This window comes from Serinus canaria, chromosome 13, assembly GCF_022539315.1.
Source record: "Serinus canaria isolate serCan28SL12 chromosome 13, serCan2020, whole genome shotgun sequence".
Taxonomy (NCBI): domain Eukaryota; kingdom Metazoa; phylum Chordata; class Aves; order Passeriformes; family Fringillidae; genus Serinus; species Serinus canaria.
This window is the reverse complement of record NC_066327.1, coordinates 1,150,827-1,168,683: the sequence shown is the minus strand read 5'-3', so window position 1 is coordinate 1,168,683 and position 17,857 is coordinate 1,150,827. Positions and strand designations below refer to the sequence as shown.

General features: G+C 47.0%; 1 protein-coding gene across 1 annotated transcript in view; it reads right to left on the bottom strand.

Annotated features, from left to right (window-relative positions):
- CTNNA1 (catenin alpha 1) overlaps positions 1 to 14,421 on the bottom strand; it is a 116,581-nt gene extending 102,160 nt beyond the window's left edge. The window contains exon 1 of the mRNA XM_030229137.2: positions 14,297 to 14,421. The gene's annotated coding sequence lies outside the window, so the exon portion shown is untranslated. The remainder of the gene's footprint in view (positions 1 to 14,296) is intronic.
- Between the last annotated feature and the right edge of the window lie 3,436 nt (positions 14,422 to 17,857).

The following is a 17,857-nucleotide window of genomic DNA, read 5'->3' as shown; positions in this document are numbered from 1 at the left end:
AGGCTTTTTCTATGTAGTTAATGCTGTTACACCTCTTGCAGAAACAATGTGCAGGACAAAGTAACCATGAGAAGATACACTAATTGTATTAGTAGGATAATAAAGGCAATTCATCTGAAAACACGTTAGGATGATAGTTCATGAATTGGCCAACAGTAATGGTCTATAAAAACCACTTACTAGCAGTGCTATTGAAATTTATCTAAAAAGCAAAGCTTGGTATCAAATAGCCGGTCTGGCACAGCAAAGGCTGGGGTATCTTTGGTACATTGCAACAAATATGTTTATTCGATTAAATTAAAACTGTGGAGAACACAGGAACAGGCTATAGGTTACTAACACATGGGTGAGATGGGTTTAGGGACAACTGTCAGGGCCATGGTATAGCTGTGATTCCCCCTAGTGCTCTGGAACTTGCCTTTTCCCTGTGACTGCTCAAGCTCTCCCTCAGTGAATTCAAATATGGCACAGGTAACCATCTCATGGGATACTGGAGCAGAGTGCTTAATCCTTGGCTCCTGGAGAGCACACCACAATCCCCACTGCAATCACTCCAACACCCACAGGGAAAGAGGACATCCTCTGGAAGAGGAACCCACAGCAGAGCAGTGCAGCACTGGTTTGACAGCTGGGACAGCCCAACTGACATGGAACAGGTTCTCCATGCCCCAGCCCCACTAAATTCAGGGACAAAGCAGCACAGACCACACGGCAGAAGAGTGAGTGGTGCTGAATCTCAAATGCAGGAATATATAGAACAACACCACTGCACAGGGAGTTGTGGTTGCCCAGCCTGTGGTTTCATAAGCAGCAGAAAAGCTGCTTAAGGACCAATGTTCATCCTCCCACACCCCTCCAGGAACTCATTCCCGTTTGCACATCACACCCCCTCCATGCTGGCACAGCTTTCCCCACGCCTGAGTGATTAACCAGATGGGGAAGGACTGATTTGGCTGAAGGGAAAGAAATCCATTTTTGCAAGGTGGGCTGAGATGCCCATCTGGCTCACCGTGCCACCATGCGGCAAGGGGAGATGGCACCATCAGCTGGCACCATTGGCAAAGCCACTGCAGTGGGAACACGGGGCAAAGCTGGATGCCACAGCCAAGCTGAACCAGGAGCCACTGAAAACTGACAACCAAGCAGAGCTTCTGCAGGGAGCAGGCATGCCCTCCCCACATATCTGATGCTCAGACATGTGAAGCTGCAACCTCCAACCATACTCACCAGCCCAGCACGTTAACTGCAAACCCTCTGGGTTATTTTCCTGCTCATGATGGTGCTCATTATTGCAATAGAGATTTCAGTAGTAATGCAGTGTCTTATTGGGGCTTAATGCACTGGCAATGACATGAGGGCAGGGGAAGCACGGGGGTTTAAGGAAGCCACTCTGCTCCAGCCAGTGATCTGCAAGCAGAATCACCCCTGGATAACTCTTGCTTGCTTTCTACGAACAGTCAAGATCTCATCAACAGCTAAAGATTAAGGACAGGAATCCATTTTGCTTCCACCAGCCACGGTTGCCATCCAACTGCTCCTCTCCCTGCCCAAACAGACCCACACTGGCAGAGGCCTGATGGGGTGAGCCCTGCAGGGAGCTCTGTCTCAGAGTAAGCTGGTAAGTAAAACTTCCCTTCCCAGGTTCCTGTCCTGATGGAGGAGGTGGGACTGCACAGGGAGGGGGCAACTGAGCTGGAGATGGAGATGAGCTCTGCCTCTGAAGTGCCCCCCAGGGCATGCCCCAGCCCTGCTTGGACAGAAGGATGAGCAGAGGGACATATGAGCTGCTGGAGCTGCCAGGAGCACACCAAGGGTACACACAATGCTCCTTCCAAAAGCCACAACTGTAGGTCTGAGTGTTCTCAAAAACTGGAAATTCAAGGTTTTAGGAATAACTTCAGATACTTACTTCCATAATACTGGCATGCAAATAATTTTTAGATATTGGCAAGCAGAGGAATGTAGCTCTGCAGCTGCTTTGCAGAAGCGCCCTGAAGGCACCCAAGACTTTTCCAAAAGCCCGGGAAGGAGCACAATTCAAACACCAAGCTCTGCACCCCAACGAATCACAAAAAGGCCTAAGTGCTCAGGGTCCTGTTTTTCCAGGTTGCACTCCCACACACCCATCTGAAGGCAGTGCTGGCTGTTTCTCAGACACTACTGAGTGAGTCCATTCCACCTGCCCAGTACCAAACCATCCTGCAGTCACCCCACCTCCAGGCAAGCATAAATCTCTTGGGTTACACAGCAAAAAATAACTGTCCGTCTCTTGGGCTTCAGTCCCACCACCCTTGTGATACCTGAAAGTCTTTAACATAACATCTGCTGTCAGTCTTCACATTTTAACTCTCCTGACAGGCTGCTTTATAAAAGCTTTTAGCTGCATGCACTGATTTCTTGGTTTTTCTCAGAGAAGCCAGTATTCAAGGAATGGTCTGACTGGCATAGAGAGGAGCTGACCTTGCCAGGCACAATAGACCACATGCTGAATTCCAGCACTGAGCTAGCCAAAATACCTAACACAGAATATGGGACAAGAACATTTTATACCTGAGAGGACATTCTCTATCTGAACATCCTTCCTGGACTCCTCAGCTGTTTCCCATTCTGTGGAGCTGATGTGCCCAGGAGTAGTAAGAAGTATTTCACTGCAGTTTTTTGCAGCTTTTTTCTCTCATATGTCTCACTCATTTTGAATGATAATCTGGTCTCTTACCATGCTTCCAGACTGTCTAGATATTCTGTACTGCATAATGACTCTATCACCCATGTCCCAGGGATGGAATATGGTGGGATTCACAACACAATGACCCAGCTTTATATTCCATACAGAAAAAGAAACAGCCCCCTTGCTCCCAATGAAATCCTTTTGCTTGGCTTGTTACCCAAATATTCAACCCACCCAACAACCAGCAGGGATCCCTGACCCCTGCTGAAGGTGGCAGACAAGAGGGCAAAGATCTTCAGGAGCTGGGTATCTAACACATACCATTAATACAAATCTTCCAAACAGTTTTGGCTTCAAAGAGATTAAGGCACACTTCAGTAAAACTCAGCTCACATGCTCGGCCTTCATATGACATTGATAACAGGCCCATTGACAACTCAAAACTGGTTTTTCATATAATTAGGAGTATCCATAAAATAAAAAGCTCCATTCTTTCCCTTCACAGTCTCCAAATTAATTTGTCTGCCCTGTTCCACAAATAAAGCAACACTCAGCAGCCAAATAGCTGCAAGTCAAGGATGTTGGTGAATGTGATGCTTTTTAAGAAGGATTTAAGCCGGCTTTATTTAGGCTGGTTTTATTTAACATCAAGTATATGCAACTAAAAACAGAGACACTCTTCTAACATAGCCTTACACTCCATCTGCTCAGCTACCAAATCCTGCCCTCCACCATAAATGCCACGCAGGTATTACCTCATTAGAAATCCTTACTGCTAGAATTTCACAGTCTGAAATATTAATACAAACTCAGATGTCATGTTGTGGCAAAGCCCCTATTTGTATGTGGAGGATGAGTTTGAGTTGAACATGTCTTATGAGACCCAGGTCTCGGTGACACAGGTGGGATGTACTCCCTGTGTCCGTGTTACTAAACTCTGGAGTGCCTCCACGTTCTGAGGTGTGAGTAGATACACTGGCCTTGTCCAGCTTGCTGTCAAGGTAAGATCATCTCCACCTCATCCCAAACTCTTGGTTTTCATTGAATACAATTTTACTAAACTTTCAAGTGTGGTATCTATACAAATCATGGAAAAATATGTGGGAAATAACTTCACTGAGTAAAGCAACCTTCTGTAGAAACCAATGACCATGTTTTCCTTGATGGAATTTCCTTCCACTCAAGTATATTCAACTTTGCTATAGCTTTTGTTTAGGGTTTTTTTCCCACAAACTGCAGTAACCACCCAAGAAAAAAAGATGATATTCAGGTTCAGATAAGCCTGTTCTCCTCACCAGTGCCATCCCAGTTCCAGGTCTCGTAATCTACTTTCATAAATTTTTATCTGCTGCTCTTGTGGAAAAAACCCACAGAGGCATCTGAAACACTCCTCAGACAGCCTGACACAGCCAGTAACAAACAAATGCTTCTCTATTCTCCACTCATTTAGACCTTGCTACTGAATTGAGAGATGAATCCTGATCCAGTGTCCCTACAAAAATCCAAGAAATTCTTGGCTGTTTTCTCTCCCGTGTGGGTGTTGCCTCCCAGCAGAGCCAGCAGCCACAGGGAGCCCCTCACCATTTCCCTGTGGCAGCAGAGCCCAGCCCAGCCCACACGGGAGTGGGCACAGGGCACAGTAGTAGATGAAGATGCCTCACTCTCGCCCCAGCAGTCTTGTGCTATCTCCTAGCAGCTTCCAAACTGTCACAGTGCTGTGCATTCATCTTCAGTCAGAACCAGGAACATGCTCTGTCCCTCTAGGTTTTCACTCCTTCACTCAGGTTCAGCTGCTGCTTAGGGGATGAAGGCATGCTCTGTACAAACAGTTTCACTGCTGGTCCAGGGACCTCAGCAGAGATTTCACAATGGCAAACATCATGTTTGCTTGGGAGATGCTGGTGCCAACAGCAGCTTCTTGTCTCCAGTTATGCAAGTGCTCAGCTCTGATAGTTTCCTTTCTGACAGAATTGTTTTACTACAAAGGATCTAGAAAGGAGGTGCATGGAAGAAAAATCACAGGCAGCACAAGCAATTAGTGACTTATTTATGTCACCCTAAGGCTCCAGTTCATGGATGACACCCTGAAAGAATACAGGAGCCAAACTCAGCCTTATACCCACTTAGCTGTTCAGATGGGTAGCCTGATTCATCCCAAACTTCCAATTAATTTCTGCAGTTTTCAGTTTCCAAAATTCATGCATGATCCCAACTCCATAAAGAAAACCGACAGAGAATCAAGAGTGCTTTGAAAGACACACATGCTATTTCTAAAAAAGAGAATCTCCTCTATAAGTAAGATTAATTTTTATATTCTGGCTGCAAAACTTTGTATTTGGAAAAAAAGGATGTGCCATGACCAGCAAGCTATTACTGTTATGAATAATAACCACTCACTTTGTTTCACATGGATGTTTGTGCATTTTATGCTAAAGACCTGCACTAACACCATGAAAGATAACTTCCAAATCAGAACAAGTAACTAGTGGATCTGTATTAAGTAACTGCTGTATTTAGCTGCTCTGTGGGAGAGCACTGCGAGACTCTGGCCATGCAGAAGGACACCACACCTGCATTTTAGGCAAACAGCAACATCTCTCCTGAGCTTATCCCTGTGGTGACGGCAACTTCAACCTCCCAAACCCAGCCCTTACTCGGCCACATCTCTCACACTGAAGCTGCAGGCGCAAACTGTAGGTTCACATTGAAGCACAACAAGGGGGCTCAGCCTGGAGACAGGATGTCAGAACTCAGGAGGGTCTTGAGCATCTGCTGGACCACTTGAATTCAACTGCCAAGAGTCCTTCCAACCTCAGTGTCTCTTTCCACTCTTGAGGCAGAAAACTGCATGAAGCTTCCCTAAAATCATTAAGAACTAAAGAACAGCTTTCTGGCACTCTCTGAACCACAGCACAGATTTCAGACCCTAGGGACACACAGTCAGTGCACATATAACAACTAGGCTGTGGCTTCAGAGCATGGCTCTTCAAACCCCAAACTACACCAGCACAGGTTCCAATTACCAACCTTAAGTTAACAATGAATGCAAGAAGGGGCAACCTTTTAACAAGATATTTGATGTGTAGTTGTGGCAAAAATTAAGGAAAAGGTTGTTATAAATTAGTCCACTTTATCAGCTGGCAGGCGAATTTGCCACAGCTGCAAAATTGATTCTTGCTTAGCCTGCAAAACCTCACTGATGGCTGGCAATAAAGGGAAAAGAAAACCCGGGGATTTTTGTTCTGATCTTCTTCAGCACTCAACCTGCAATAAAAAGTGCTGTTTATGCTAAAGAGTCAGAAATAACCAGAATCTGACCCCACTCAAACTGCATTTTCATTCCTAAATTGATATGTTGTTATGCAATACCCTTCAGTGCTTTCAGCTGACCACATCTTCGAAATCTACACCTTCCTTAGCAATTTAAAACTGTCAGAGGTCCACAAGTAATGGAGCTGTTGGAGCTGACACACGTGTTTAAAAAAAAAAAAAATTAAGAAAAAAGACTCCCTATAATTAGGGGGTTGATGAAAATTTACTTAAACATGGAGCAAATGGACAGCCTTTTATTACTAGAGACTAAATACCATATTCTTTCTCAGTTGCATGTCCAGCACAGCAGCAACTAAGGACTACATAACAAAAACTTCTGTGTTTTAAGAATGGAAAAAGTTTCCCAGTTTTCTCCTTTGGCAAAACCTACCAGAAGCACCCACTGAAGCAAAAGGAGAACATGAATGTGAAGATTCTTCAAAGTAAAATGTTTTCTAAGTTTCCTATGAAAACTTCAGAAGTCCTTTTGCAATCCTCCACTTTGATTCAGGAACACAGTCAGTCTTAGCTAAAAATTACAAAGCAGTTTTTTTTAAAGAAAAAAGTAGCAATACCCACAGGTGATGAGGCCGAGATCTTCACTTCATGCTCAGGGCAACCTTCAGCAACATCTCTCAGCTATAAACAATGAATTCCTCTGACAGGAAGAGTTGCACCATCACCTCACGCCCTCAGACAACTCTCAACTTGCAGCGGTGAGTTTGGGAGGGGGAAGGGGAAATTCACAAAAACAAACCCCAAAAGAAAGAGTGACCATGAATGGACTGCACAAGCATGACTTGGAGGAGTGAAGCACCTCTCAGTGCCTGCACACTAAGGCAGGATGCTCTGACACCCCATCCCCTCAAGGCTGCAGAACACTGGGGCACTGACTGGTGAGAACTTCACAGCCTCTCCAGAAGAACAAAGCAAGTCATAATAAAAACACAGTGGTGCAATGCATTTTTGGATGCTTCCCAGAGTTCCTGTACAGCCATAACCACCTTCTGTCAAGTACAAACTCACTAAAGGCACACCACGGTGCGTGGCAGCCAGAGCTAACCATGACCTGCCATGGGCAGGAATCCTTTTGAGTCACTACCTTCACAGATAGATGACCAATTAAAGCCACTTCTGTTTAAAAAAAAAAAAAAAAAAAAAAAAAAAAAAAAAAAAAAAAAAAAAAAAAAGCCACTGTCCCACCCACATTCCATAGAATCAGGAAGAAGGAACCATGTTTGAGAAAAAGGAGTCACTGCTTAGATAGTCTTGTTGGGGAAAAAAAAAATAATGTAGTAACACAGCCATTTACTAAGTAGAACTCACATCTGATTGAAGACACGTTTTTCTCTCTCCACCCCTTCTTTTCACCCCCAGGAATAGGAAACATGACAAACCTACAGAACAGAAACCAGACGAGCTAAAAAATCCTGTTCCATTGGCTTTGCACCAGCGCTTTGCCTCTGGTTCTGCTGAACACTGCATCTTTCACTGACAGCCACTGACTTTTCCCTAAGCCCACAATAATACATTGTTAATCAAATTATCATATTCAAATTGTCTTAACCAGTTCTGTAAACTAAGTAAACCAGCTGAGAACACCTGACACTAAAGTACTGATGCATAAAGAGCAGAAATTAACTTTTTCTCCTTGAGGTTATAAGCTTTGAACCCTGCACAAGTAATCTACATTATTCTGTTTTGCTACATATAAACCCTCAAGCTTTTTTATTTTTTGTGCTATTCTTATTGGATTTTATGTAATTATTTTTTCTCCTGAACCCCCTGCTCACAATAATACTGCACTCTTCTCTATACCTGTCAAAAGTCAGAGGGCTGTGACTGAGGACTCCACCAGCAGTGAGGTGTCATGGAGTAACAAACACAGGCTGTGCCCACTGTCCAAAAAGGCTTCTCTACATCTCCACTTTCAGGATGCACTGTTTAATGTTACTCAGGAAATGTGTTTCCAGCTGCAAGGGCAGTGGTTTCTAATTAAACACATCTTCCAAAGAATGGAAGTGGCAGGAACTACAAAGCCATACCTTGTACCAACATTTAAACCACTACAGAGCCTCTCATAGAGCCAAATCAGATTCTTGCTTTTCACTCAAAAAATATTCCAAAAAAATCTTTCATTTTACTTGTAGTTTGCATGAAGTTGTTTAACTCACAAGGTTTCTAAATTTAAAAGCCATGAAGTCATTGGCTGAACATGATGATGGGAGAGCTGCTCTGCACCTGCAGCCAGGATTGTCAGAACCAGAGGCCATGTGGGCTCCTGCCAGCACTGGCACTGTGGCCACCAGGCACATCTGCAGAACAGCCAGTCCAGGCTCCAACTGCTGCCTCAAGAAGCTCCTAAACTGCTGGACCCTGGCAGAGAACCTCAGGGAAGCAATGCTATTTTTGTTTGCTCTTCTCTCATGGTTTTATTGCTTGTTTTACTGCCTGCCTGTTGCTTTCCCTTTCAGGGATAGCTTTACACACTGCCACCACCCAGGAAAAAGGTGGGGAAGGATATGAGGGAGGGAAAATGAATGATGATAAATGATTACAGGGATCAGTAAAAAGAAAAGTGGCAGGGAGTGGTAATTACGACCAGAGAACCAGAAGGAGACACTAAACCCCATCCTAGAGCATTCATCACTCCACAAAGGCATCCAAGAGCCAGAGGATATTGCTCAAGAGTGTAACAAGCAGAGCTCCTGCTTTATTCCCTCCTTCAGTTGTTGCTACCAGTCAGCTCAGCCAAGACCAGGTGAAGACCAAGTCTTAGGGCCTCAGACAAGGGCTAGACTAATAAAAAGTTGATGGGACCAGTACAACCAAAACCTCCTGATGAGGGTCACAGCAGGACAGACCTCTCAGCTATAGCAATCAGAACACATCAAGCCCTCTGTGCACCACTTACAGTTCATTGTTAACTTTTCACTTTGAAATTAATAAATAATTGAAATTTCAGGATGCTTAGACTCCAAAACACCTGGACACCAAGTACTGGTTGGAATAAACACTATGGTTTGTAAGTGAAGTTATTATGAGATGTGTCACTTGCACACACATCCACAGCCCATCACGAATTATCCAGGACCAGGAGCAACTCTTCAGCATTGAACAGCAAGACTCTCTAGGCCTTTAAGTCATGCTAAAAGAGATTAGTTTTACAAGTATACACTACAAGGACATACTTGCAAGAAAGAGGGCAAAAACTGGCAGCTTGTACATCTTGATTAGTTGCTTCTTTTTGCTTCTGAGCACACCACAGCTCTGTCCTCTGCTGTTCAACAACACTGGCTCTGAATTCAATATTCCAGTCAATTAAAAAAAAAAAAAAAAAAAAACATTTACCCACCTACAGCTTCAGCTGGAGATCTCAAGAGCACTTTGCTAAGATGAATACTGACCTGCTCAGTGTTACTCAGGTTAAACACCGTTTTATAGGCACACAGCTCAGCCCTGTTTACATGAAAAATTCAACTGACCTTTGTGGCTCTGTAAAGCTACATTGCTAGTGCAGCCCTTGTGCAGACCATTTATTTAAGTGGATCTCCAGTGCTCAGGTTGTATCAACCAGAGAAAGATATAGAAAAAGAAATCTCCCCCCTAGAGCCTTAGATCTGCATAGCTATCACCTCTACAAGTGCCCAGAATAAAGTGAATGAAAACTCTGAGCCCTTGAAGAAGTGCGAACAGCAGTGGAAGGCGGAGCACTGAAAACCACACAAGCCATCAAGGCCACATGCTCCTGATAGCATTGACCCCTACTGACTTAAATGAAAAGCCACAAATTTAGTATTTACCTAAATGTCCTCTTGACCTTCTGCTAAACAACGGCAATGACAGAACTGTAAGGCCTACAATCTCCCCTCAGTTAACAACCAGGTTAAAAAAAATCTGCTCCTTCAGCACCTAGCCACCTACCAAGCTTATCAGTTTCAGCCTCTTCCTTAAACTAGTTATTGACGGCTACTTTAGAACAGGCTGAACCAACCTGCCTCTTCTACCCTAATTTGCACCAAAATCTCATTTGCTCCACATCAACTCCTCATTTGCTCAACATCAGCTCCACACAGAAATTCTTCTTAAGCATATACAGTCATATGCAGATCTATTCCATAATAGGGCACTGATTGCTGAGAAGCTGGGTGTTCTTTGGGAAAAACAGCACACCACAGCTGAGGATCCCACATCATGCCCAATGCAATCCTACCTGCCACACTGGTGCCAGTTCCCTGTCTGCTTCAAGCCCCTCACTACCAAAAGCTTCACTCACTCTCAGGCTGTAACATCAATATTCGTCTGTTCTTGTGCCACTCCATGCACTAAAACAGAGCTACCAGAGAACCAGCTAGCCTCGAGCTTGGCTTCATGGGCACTGTTCCACTCTCTGCCTTGGTAATGGTTATTCCTTTAGCTATAGCTGGCCTCATGTTTGGTTTTTCCATCCCTGAGTTTATCAGAGAATGGTTTGGCTTGGGAGGGTTCTTAAAGTCATCTCATTCCACTCTGCTGTGAGCAGGGACACCTTCCACTAGCCCAAGTTGCTCCAAGCTCTAATGTCCAACCTGGCCTTGGACACTTCAGGGATCCGGAGGCAGCCACAGCTGCTCTGGGCACCCCGTGCCAGGGCCTGCCCACCTTCACAGCCAAGAGTTTTTCCCAATATCCCATCTATCCCTGCCCACCGGCAGTGTGAAGCCATTCTCCCTTCTCCAAAGTACCTCTCCAGCTCTCTTGGAATCCCTTTAGGCACTGGAAGGGGCTCTGAGCTCTCCCTGGAGCCTTCTCCTCTCCAGGTGAACAATCCCAGCTGTGACAGCAGAGCTGCTCCATCCCTCTGCTCATCCTGGTGCCTGCTCTGGCCTGGCCCCAGCAGCTTTAGCTCCTCCCTATGCTGGGCCAGGGTTGGGGCAGCTCTACAGGGGGGATCTCACCTGAGAGAAGGTGGAGAATCCCTACTCTTGACCTGCTGCTCACAGAGCTTCAGATAAACCCAGGATACAGCCATTGATCCCTGAATTTAAAACCTTTCAGAAAAGGCTCTTGGGAGTCTAACTGATTAATAAGTAGCTGTCTTGTAAATTAGAGAAATTGCAAAAGAAGGGAACTTCAGACTGGGGGAGAATTGCACTTTGCAAACTGTGTTAGTTTAGATCTGTGTATTGAATTATTTCTATCGCTTCACAAAGCATGGGGGAAAAAAAAGGTTACTCCTCTAATTCCACCAGAGATATTTATAAACACATATTAAAGGACTAACAGATGTTTTCTGTAGGACATCTGGGATTAACAAGCAAAAATATGCAATCATATTGAGAGAAAAGGTAGCTGGCTCTTTAAATCCATCAGTCACAAGGAATTATGAATCATATTTAAGTATCAGATTTGCCAACAGAAGAGTCTGGACTAACCTTCTGCACATCAGAAATCACAGTTACACCCATTCTCACCCTGACTAGCAGATAAGGAGTCTCAGTTACTGGAGGAGAACAATCCTACTTCCAGTTGCAGTGACCTCATTCCTCCTGCAACTCCTTCACCTCAGTAAATCCATATGCACCCAGCTCTGCTTTGTGACACAGCAGGCCACTCTCAGTGCTTGTCTTTCCAGAGAAGCTCATCCAGTCGGGGTGATAGCATACAATTTTGTGGTAGCTCTATTTTAAATCTCATTTGCTGGATTAAAATAGTATGGAGTTAAAAGTAGTAATTATCAAACATCTGCACTTTCTCTAAAGCTGCAATGCTGTTTAACCAACACACAAGCTATAAAGTCACTGAATGGAGCTATTCCAGACTAGCTGGAGAACAGTTTGGGTGAATTCCCAGAGCAGTAACAGATCCCACTCCTCAAGGTCATACTTTCAGCACTGAAGTTCAGCAGCACAAGTTTTTGAGTGACGTCAGTTAAGGCACAAGAGCAGGAAGCACCATCCCAGGAAGCATTCAAGGCCAGGGTGGAAGGGCTCGGAGCAGGTGCAGGCTTTGGGCAGGAAAGGTGTCCCTGCCCATGGCAGCAGAATGGAACCAGTGTTTTAAGGTCACTTTCAACCCAAACCCTTCTGTGACACATCATTATGCTGAGTGACTGTCTCATAGAGTACTGTCCTAACAAAGTGACACTCAGTCCTCTTTTATTCATCATGTTTCCTTTGATGTCCAGCAAAGCTGAGAGACACCAGTAAAACAGAACCTGGCAAGTCATGAACAGAAGCACCACAAGGGACCTTACTCCAGAGCAGCCCCACTGCCCACCTATGACAAGGAGGTTGGTTTGGCCACTGAGTATTTTTGTGATCTGAAGTAATTCTCTGCATAAGAAAGGTCATCTAGAAATCAAACAGTAACAGCAGATGTAAATTCAAGGTAGGCCTGAAGTCCCACAAAAGTGTATTTCCAACTCATAAACACTTCTACTTAATGTGGATTCCTTTGCAAGATCAGTTTCTGGATCTTACAGCTGCAGAAAGAAGATATTCATGCTGCTGAAAAAACCACAAATTACTCTTCTATTACATCTTCCAGTTAAATTTATCAGACCAACAGAAGCCCTATGAAGAAGTTGCACATTAATGCCTGTCTTTACACATACCAGCACAGAAATGCTGATGATTCAAACCCTGAAAATCAATTGTGAGGAAAGTATTTACATTTGTATTTTAAAGCATCGATTTGAGCACAGGATTTCTAATCTCTGCCCACTGCGCTCCCCCCGGCCACCTTGTATAAACTTTAAATCTCCGATGCAGAGGCCTATTATTAGAGCTGGCTGAAAAAAAAACGTAAAGAATGAAGGCACATTGTTTGTTATGGAAAAGGTTAGGGCAAAGCCTTTCTAAAAACAAAACCTACTAAACCTTTGTCTGTTTCTGCTAAGAAAAGTCAAGACACTTCCGTGATGTTTTAAAAACTGCCTCTTTGAAAATGATGAACAGTGACTCAACATCAAAGTATGTCCTTTTAAACAACATGTTTCGATTCAGAAGGGTGAAGTAAGTACAACAAAACACTTAATGTGGCCTTGGTGCCCGAGACACAGCAAAGGCTGCACCTAGCGTAAAATGAGCTGGGTTTTCACCTTCATCAACACAATCCTACCTACAAAACAACCCAGGAACTGAAATACACAACCCCAGAGCCTGGTGTAGCCAGCAGGACTGAAGAGTGCAGCCTCTCCCACCTCCCCAGTCCCAGTGCAGGAAAAACACAGGAATCCAGTAACCAGAGCACAAGTGACTGAAGCGCCCAGAAAACACCAGCAAAACTCCCATCCCCAAAAAACAATAGACAAAGCCAAACAAAGGGGGAAGGGCAGCAAAGAGCTGCCAGACTAGTTCAATACAGATAGTCCAGACACGCCCAGAGTCACAGCTCCGAAAGCTGGGCTGAGGACGCGGTCACAGGGCCGCAGCCCGGCGGGGCGAGGGGCGATCGATGACCCTCGCCAGGAGACACCTCCTGGGCACGGCTGGCCAGCCAAGGGCACACAGGCAGGGAGCCGTGCCTTGAACACATTTGATTCTTTATTAAACATAATTGGAACACACGCTTTCCTGCAAACATTCGGTCTGAAAGATTTTAGGCGTTTTGAATGGGTAGAAGCAGTGAATACCAGGCGGGTGACCCACGCTGCCCAGGGACCCCAGGGCCACAGGCAGCAGACACAGGGGCCACACGTAACCCAGGAGCGGATGCGCTCTCCCTACTTTTTCTTTGGGAAAAGTAGCACGAAACTTTCTGCCAGCGAAGGAGAGGCTCTCGCCTTCCAGCACAGGAGGGGATTCGCGGTGGGTGTAAGAAAACGTGGCGGAGCCAGGCGGGGCGTTCCCGGCTGTCCGTGTATGGGATCAGCAGCCCGGCCGGGGCTGGAGGAGGGCTGGCTCCGGCTGCGCCGCCCGGACACACCGGAGGTCCGAAAGGCACGGAGGGCTGCCGGCAGCTCCCGGCGGCTCCCAGGGGGCTCCCGGCCGTGCCCTGCCCTGCCCGCAGCTGGGGAGCGGCGCCGGGGCGGCCCCGGCCGCGCGGGGAGGGGCTTGGACACAGCCCCGCCGCACCGAAACTTCGCCGGGAGCGGCCGGGCCGCGCTGCTCCCCGGCAGAACGCGCTCGGCGGCCCCGAACACCGCGGGCCCGCCCCGCTCCCGCGCGGGCCCCGCCGCTCGGGGCAGCGCAGCCTCCCCAGCCGGGCCCGGCTCCCTCCCCACGCGCGGCCCGCTCCGCTCCGCTCCCATCCTCCCCGCCCCGGCCCCACGGCAGCACAGCACGGCCCGGACCGGCGCCCAAAAGTTTCCAAGTGCGAGAGCCGCAACTTTACCGGGGCAGAGCTGGGCTGGGATGGTGGCGGCCGCCCCGGCTGCTCTCGGCCCCGCCGCTTTGTCCCGTCCCGCGGAGGAAATGGGCTCTTCCGGCGCCTCCCCGCCCGGCCCGGCCGCTCTTCCCGGCGCCGCCCGCCGCGCCGCCCCCGCGCCCTGCCGGCGCCGCCCGCCCGCAGGTGAGGGACGGCGGGGACCGGACCGGGCACGGCGGGAGCCCCTCAGCCCAAGCAGGCTGGCGTGTCCCCTCACCCCGAGCAGGGCACCCTAAAACTGCCCAGGCCCCGCAGCGGAGCCTGGCACAGCTCCCTGTCCCCCTCGGCCCCTCGCTCTGGGGGCCGACGGGCAGCCTCCCTTCACAGCCCTCCACCGGCTGCCCCCAGCCCAGGCTCTTAGGATGCCACTTTTGAGGTAGAATCAACAAATTCGACCTTAAAAATCTCTCCTTGTCCTCCTAAGCGCAGCATACCGAGGGTCTTTGGAGAGAGGGGAGGTGATGGATGCAGGAGTTTGAAGGAAACAGAGGGAAAGTTATAGCTGGGTTCCCCCTGGGTCTGTGAATTGGTGTTTTGTTTTGAAAACTCCGATATTTTCACCCTCCTGAGAGCTGCTGCTTTTAGGAAAAACCTTGTTTTCATCCAAATGTCTCCAATAACAAGACTACAGGTGAGAGGAAATCCTGGGGTACAAGTAGGGCCACAGGAACCCCTGTAAGTAGAGAGGAAGGATTTGGGAACCCAACCTTGACCTGCAGAGGCAAATCTGCAAGTGGAGAAACTTGTCTTTATGCTATAATTTGTTTCAAAGTTTTCTTTGAAAAGTCTCAGTGAGCCTGTTGTGAGAGTGAATTTTTACCCTGCAACAAATTACTCTGGGACTTTCTGTGGTGTGTTTTGCGATGGTTTTTAACACAAATCTCTCCACAGAATTTACACTTGTACTGGATTGTAAAGACAGCTGAATAAATTGAATACATTTCATGACTCATTTGCCAGCAGTTCTGAGATACCTGAATCTATACACTCCATCCTTTGTTTTTAAGCAAAAAATAGAGAGATTGAGTAAGCTGCAAGGAGAATTTATTCAAGACGTAACTGAGTGCTGTGACACTGACCTCGGCTGGCCCGAGGTTAGTGTCACAGCACAGGTGACCACACCGTGGTCAGGACTGTGACTTTCCTCCCGATCCTGGGTCCATGGGATTTGTAGGGCTGTGTTTCCCATCTTTGCCATATTCCTACAAGCCTTTCCTTCAGGAACACTGTGTCCTGCAGGGAATTAGATTGCATTTTCCTTCCTGCAGGTTTAATCCAAGAAAGGGATCCAAAACAGGGAAGTAAGTAGAGTACTGTTGTTTTATAATCCAGAAAGAAAATAGGGATCAAGAGCTCAGCCTTGTCAATGAGTGAAATTGGTCTAAAGAATGTGAGATCTGTAATTATGAAATTGACTGAGATACGAGTTATTAAAAAAAATACAGGTCTTCAGTGCCTCAACAAACAGACTCTCCTATGGGAAGACATGGAAAACAGATTTTTTTAAACTTCATTGTATTTCTGCTTATACCCAACCATTAATATTTGGTGTCAATTGCACCAGGGATCCAAACTACTCATTTCTGTCTGTAGCATACTCTCAGTAAAAATGGAGTTTACACTTCAATAGCTTGCTTTCTTTCATTACTCGTTTTAATATCATGTCTTGGCTTCCTGTGGTGCCTTCCACATTCGGCAGTTCTGTGTGCCTCACATCCTTTTGGGACAAAATGTCAGATTTAAAAAAAATTTCCTTTTTAAACCTACAGATTCAAAAGTAGAAGGCCTGGAGTTGTAGAGAATCACGTGTTCTGCACTGCACCACTGAAAAGTCAAGGGAAAAGTAGGAGATCAGCTGCCAGCTCTGTTGGTTCATGGAGCAAGTTAAAAGGCTCAGCAAACAAAACATAAAATTATGTAAAAATAGAGCCAGCTAGCTGGAGATTGGACTTTGTCTCTTAATTAACAGCTCTCTCTGAATCACAGCACTGGGCTCTGTCAACAAGACTAAGATGCAGGGAGTGTTCAGACAGGCACCCAGCAACAGTAGCTCACACCTCCCATCCAGTCCACGTCATTGGCAGCTTGAAATCTAATGCATTTTCTGAAATGAGTTACAAGTCTGCTGCTTGACCTCAAATCTTCCTGTAACAGTGTTTGTGTCTTTGTAATCCCATTTTCCCGGTGGTTTTTCTTGCCCTTTTTCACTGAAAAAGGGCAAGAAAACGCAGGGCAAGCCAGGGGGGAGGAGAGGGAGAGAGGCGAGGTGGCCGCAGCGATGCTGGGGGAAGTTGTTTGTGAGGACTCAATAAAAGCTCCGGGCTCACCCGGGGCGGACGATCCAAGGTGCAGCAGAGCCGAGCGGGGCTGGTGGCAGCGCTCTCCGGGCAGCCTGGCCCTGCTCCTCGGGTCTGTGCACTAGGGCAGTCCCTGCCAAGGCCACCTGGATCCAGGTGCCGTGTGGGAGTAGCCACCGCAGGGGAGCTGCCTTTTCCTGTAAATTCTGGGCTGGGTGTGTGTAGGAAGGGGCTTGTTTGTGTAGCACCTGCTGGAGCTCCACTGTCTGCCAGTCCCAGTGAACACAGGGTCTAAATAACGTGCCTCACCTGGAACTGGATTTTCTAATTCTGTAACGTTGCTGAAGGGAAGTGTTGCTCCATGCATCCATCTGTGCCCCGTTTCAAAATGTTTGTTTGGTCTCTGTGGTTTTGTGTTTTGTTTTGAGGGAATTTTTAAAGTGGTTTTGTTGTTTTATTTGTGAGAAGAAAGCATTGCACCTGTCATGTCAGTTTCAAAGACAGGACTGCTGGGGCAGGAGGTGGTGAGGGGATTGAGAGGGATGAGAGAAGGAAGGAAATAAAAAAGAATGAAGAAAAGATAAAGAGTGTTGTAATGGCAGGCTGAAGGTCCTGCCGGAGAGGCTGAATGGGCAGCAGGAACCAACAGAGAGAGGGACAACTCCAAATACTCTAAAGGAATCTCCAGGTTCAACTAGCAGCTGGTCGAGGCTCTCTGCGGGCTGATGTAATGCTGGGCGGTGGGACAGCCCCAGGGCAGTCGTGCTGTGCCGCCAGCTGTGTGACTGCGAGCAGCGGTCACCGGGCACAGCCCTGTCACCTCCTGTCCCTACGCTGCCAGCAAGGGGCAGGAGCAGGGCAGGGGCTCGCAGCCCGTGAGCTCTGCTGTAGGGGTCACCCCAAAATGCAGCCTCTCTTGAAGACTGGGGGCTCTGATGAAGTCAGCAATGCAATGTAGCAAAGTGACAGAATGAGGGTCTGGCACCAGCTCCTGGGGGCTCTCCCGTGCTCATCTCAGCATTCCATGCAGCTGGGAGGCATCACCATTCCTTTTCAGGGCTCGGACACATAAAGAACTAAGATTATCTCACAATATTCAGCTAGGAATGAGCATGTGTACAGTCAGAAATCAAATTCCAGTGTCCTGGGGCAATGCAATGGACTCTGAAATGCTGGTAGGTGGTACTTCTGGGGGCACTGCAGGTACACAGCCTCAGCTGTGACTACAACA